Source organism: Schistocerca serialis, unplaced genomic scaffold (assembly GCF_023864345.2).
Source record: "Schistocerca serialis cubense isolate TAMUIC-IGC-003099 unplaced genomic scaffold, iqSchSeri2.2 HiC_scaffold_985, whole genome shotgun sequence".
Lineage (NCBI taxonomy): Eukaryota > Metazoa > Arthropoda > Insecta > Orthoptera > Acrididae > Schistocerca > Schistocerca serialis.
This window is the reverse complement of record NW_026048612.1, coordinates 25,001-30,000: the sequence shown is the minus strand read 5'-3', so window position 1 is coordinate 30,000 and position 5,000 is coordinate 25,001. Positions and strand designations below refer to the sequence as shown.

Here is a 5,000-nt window from a genome sequence, read left to right as displayed (position 1 = left end):
TATTGCTCAATCTCGTGCGGCTAGAAGCCGCCTGTCCCTCTAAGAAGAAAAGTAATCGCTGACAGCACGAAGGATGTCACGCGACTAGTTAGCAGGCTAGAGTCTCGTTCGTTATCGGAATTAACCAGACAAATCGCTCCACCAACTAAGAACGGCCATGCACCACCACCCACCGAATCAAGAAAGAGCTATCAATCTGTCAATCCTTCCGGTGTCCGGGCCTGGTGAGGTTTCCCGTGTTGAGTCAAATTAAGCCGCAGGCTCCACTCCTGGTGGTGCCCTTCCGTCAATTCCTTTAAGTTTCAGCTTTGCAACCATACTTCCCCCGGAACCCAAAAGCTTTGGTTTCCCGGAGGCTGCCCGCCGAGTCATCGGAGGAACTGCGGCGGATCGCTGGCTGGCATCGTTTATGGTTAGAACTAGGGCGGTATCTGATCGCCTTCGAACCTCTAACTTTCGTTCTTGATTAATGAAAACATACTTGGCAAATGCTTTCGCTTCTGTTCGTCTTGCGACGATCCAAGAATTTCACCTCTAACGTCGCAATACGAATGCCCCCGCCTGTCCCTATTAATCATTACCTCGGGTTCCGAAAACCAACAAAATAGAACCGAGGTCCTATTCCATTATTCCATGCACACAGTATTCAGGCGGGCTTGCCTGCTTTAAGCACTCTAATTTGTTCAAAGTAAACGTGCCGGCCCACCGAGACACTCACTCAAGAGCACCCTGGTAGGATTGCAACGGGGTCCGCCTCGGGACGCACGAGCACGCACGAGGCGCGTCGCACGCCTTCGGCTCGCCCCACCGGCAGGACGTCCCACGATACATGCCAGTTAAACACCGACGGGCGGTGAACCAACAGCGTGGGACACAAATCCAACTACGAGCTTTTTAACCGCAACAACTTTAATATACGCTATTGGAGCTGGAATTACCGCGGCTGCTGGCACCAGACTTGCCCTCCAATAGATACTCGTTAAAGGATTTAAAGTGTACTCATTCCGATTACGGGGCCTCGGATGAGTCCCGTATCGTTATTTTTCGTCACTACCTCCCCGTGCCGGGAGTGGGTAATTTGCGCGCCTGCTGCCTTCCTTGGATGTGGTAGCCGTTTCTCAGGCTCCCTCTCCGGAATCGAACCCTGATTCCCCGTTACCCGTTACAACCATGGTAGGCGCAGAACCTACCATCGACAGTTGATAAGGCAGACATTTGAAAGATGCGTCGCCGGTACGAGGACCGTGCGATCAGCCCAAAGTTATTCAGAGTCACCAAGGCAAACGGACCGGACGAGCCGACCGATTGGTTTTGATCTAATAAAAGCGTCCCTTCCATCTCTGGTCGGGACTCTGTTTGCATGTATTAGCTCTAGAATTACCACAGTTATCCAAGTAACGTGGGTACGATCTAAGGAACCATAACTGATTTAATGAGCCATTCGCGGTTTCACCTTAATGCGGCTTGTACTGAGACATGCATGGCTTAATCTTTGAGACAAGCATATGACTACTGGCAGGATCAACCAGGGAGCTGCGTCAACTAGAGCTGAGCAGCCGGCCGCCCGGGAGTGTGTCCCGGGGGCCCGCGCGAACACGCAAGCGTCCGCTCAATTATTCTGCAAACAGGAGGAGGCTGCGCTCCCCTGCACCATACACCTCGAAACCCTCTCAGGTCCCGGCGGCGCGCAGCGCCGTCCTAAGTACTTGGTCGGGTTCGAGAGAGGCGCAATCGCCCGGAGTTTGGCGAGTAGACGCTTTAGGTGCGACCACCCGTGCTCCCAACTGAGCTTGCCGCTGCCGACAGAGGCCCGGGAGCGTGCTGTCGTGGCATTGCCGGCGGGAGACAACACGCGCCACCTACGGTGACCGGCAGCTCCAACGCCAGCGCCACAGAAGGACAAAAGCCCCACTTGGGTGCCGAAGCGAACTCTCCCAGCACAGCGCACGCGCCAACACGTCCGCACAGCTGCGATACAAACCACCTGCGAGAACCGCAGAGGCGACCGAGCAGCAGACGGCGTCGCGGCGCCGAGCGCCGGGCGGCGGCGCATCCTCAGCGCACACAGTCCTCAATCGGACCAGCACACTGCAGATGTCCACCGCGCTTCGCACCGGGCCCGCGAGGACCTACTTTGGCCGCACGGCGCCGCGTGCAGGGTGCGCCGGCGCGCAGCTGCGCCGCCTGCCGCCTCCGTCGGCCGGCGCGCCTGCCAGTGGCCGCCCCCACCAGCCGGCTGTAGCGCGTGCGCCCACGCACCGCGCGGCCAGCACGCCGGGCGGCCCCCCCTCACCGGCCGGGGCCGGTCCCACCCAGCCACCGCCGCGTATCGCTTCACACCCACATGCCATTCACGTTCGTGGGCATGGTGGGTATCGCTGAAACAACCGGTTGGTAGCTCAACCGATCGTCGCCATCACTGATTCACCTCTAGCGAGAACAACCGCACCACAACGGTTTACCAGTTGTTCATTTGCGTAACGTCACCAGCAAACGTAGGCGTCCATCGCCATTTGCAAATTCAACGATTGTTGCATGCCTGTGTCAGGTGTCACGACACACTATGTCTGCCCACATACACGCAACAACATGTGCACGCTTCGCAAACACGTGGAAGGTGGCCCCCGTACGTATGCGATGTCCATTGCGCAAACGACTGTCAACCGGCCTCTGTCGCATGTCGCAGATGTGGAACGCAGTGCACCATGCTATCACGGTGTGTGAGAAGAGACGACAACGTCTGACAACACGCGCCACTACATCAACAGACGGCTCATGCTGATCGCCATCCAGGGCATACCACACTGCACTCCAGCTCTTATAGGGAGACGACACGTAGCTGCGTGCACAACATTTGGACCGCATGGTTCGCCGTTGTTGGCGCAGTCGTTGTACGGTCACATGTACCACGATGTATCATTCAGTACATGAGGACCAATGTGCAGTACAGTGTGTGATTTGGAGGTACAACATCAGCGGACAGTTGACACAGGCCGTACCACAGCGTAGGCGCAGTGCTTCGCCATGCGAATGCCAATGAACAACTGCGAAGGGCATTGAGCATGTACGTCCTGCTGCCATCCACATTACAGTGTATCGCTGCAAGGTGTTTAACATGAAGCGATACACTGGGGACCGGGCAGTGCGAGTAGCAAACTATATTGCGGGGGTTGCAGTTAGGCAACACTACACTAATTTAACGCGTCGTATGACAATTACAGAGCAGGTTAAGGCCCAACGTGTGTTGGGTTAAGGCCCAACGTGTGTTGGGTTAAGGCCCAACGTGTGTTGGGTTAAGGCCCAACGTGTGTTGGGTTAAGGCCCAACGTGTGTTGGGTTAAGGCCCAACGTGTGTTGGGTTAAGGCCCAACGTGTGTTGGGTTAAGGCCCAACGTGTGTTGGGTTAAGGCCCAACGTGTGTTGGGTTACAGCACAATATGGGTTACGTTAAGGGGCAATGTGGGTTACGTTAAGGGGCAATGTGGGTTACGTTAAGGCGCAATATAGGTTACGTTAAGGCGCAATATAGGTTACGTTAAGGCGCAATATAGGTTACGTTAAGGCGCAATATAGGTTACGTTAAGGCGCAATATAGGTTACGTTAAGGCGCAATATAGGTTACGTTAAGGCGCAATATAGGTTACGTTAAGGCGCAATATAGGTTACGTTAAGGCGCAATATAGGTTACGTTAAGGCGCAATATAGGTTACGTTAAGGCGCAATATAGGTTACGTTAAGGCGCAATATAGGTTACGTTAAGGCGCAATATAGGTTACGTTAAGGCGCAATATAGGTTACGTTAAGGCGCAATATAGGTTACGTTAAGGCGCAATATAGGTTACGTTAAGGCGCAATATAGGTTACATTAAGGCGCAATATAGGTTACATTAAGGCGCAATATAGGTTACATTAAGGCGCAATATAGGTTAGGTTAAAACACGACATAGGTTAGGTTAAGGCACGACATAGGTTAGGTTAAGGCACGACATAGGTTAGGTTAAGGCACGACATAGGTTAGGTTAAGGCACGACATAGGTTAGGTTAAGGCACGACATAGGTTAGGTTAAGGCACGACATAGGTTAGGTTAAGGCACGACATAGGTTAGGTTAAGGCACGACATAGGTTAGGTTAAGGCACGACATAGGTTAGGTTAAGGCACGACATAGGTTAGGTTAAGGCACGACATAGGTTAGGTTAAGGCACGACATAGGTTAGGTTAAGGCACGACATAGGTTAGGTTAAGGCACGACATAGGTTAGGTTAAGGTACGACATAGGTTAGGTTAAGGTACGACATAGGTTAGGTTAAGGTACGACATAGGTTAGGTTAAGGTACGACATAGGTTAGGTTAAGGTACGACATAGGTTAGGTTAAGGTACGACATAGGTTAGGTTAAGGTACGACATAGGTTAGGTTAAGGTACGACATAGGTTAGGTTAAGGTACGACATAGGTTAGGTTAAGGTACGACATAGGTTAGGTTAAGGTACGACATAGGTTAGGTTAAGGTACGACATAGGTTAGGTTAAGGTACGACATAGGTTAGGTTAAGGTACGACATAGGTTAGGTTAAGGTACACATTGTTGTAAGGAAAGGTTTAATGGGGGGGGGGGGCGGCGGCCGGTTTGTTGATTGTGATTATAGTACGTGGATGCCTGCGGTATCATCTGATTTGCCACGTCAGGATGTACCTTTGGCTCATGACAGGCGGCGCTCTCATTCCATGCTTGTGGCAGACCTGTGTCTTTCATTCCTGCCATTGTTTGTGTGCTGTGAGAGGAGGCAGTATTGTGATGTTGGGTGCACCCCTGTGTAGGACATGTGTGGGTGTTGGTGGCTTGGCTGAGCAATGGTGGTTGTCGGGTGGGTGGGATATTCTGTTTTCTGTGTGGACCTCCCAGTCTGGTTATGACAGTGTGGATTGTCTAATGTGGCGGAGAGGATGCACTGGGTGTTGTTGCATGCTGGTGCTTACATATTGTCTGTGTGCGTGTTACAG

At 52.7% G+C, this 5,000-nt stretch overlaps 1 non-coding gene across 1 annotated transcript in view; it reads right to left on the bottom strand.

Annotated features, from left to right (window-relative positions):
* Positions 1 to 1,532, bottom strand: part of LOC126454516 (small subunit ribosomal RNA) — a 1,910-nt gene extending 378 nt beyond the window's left edge. The window contains exon 1 of the ribosomal RNA XR_007585217.1: positions 1 to 1,532. This exon is cut by the window's left edge and continues 378 nt beyond it. This is a non-coding gene — a ribosomal RNA (small subunit ribosomal RNA).
* Positions 1,533 to 5,000: the final 3,468 nt, after the last annotated feature.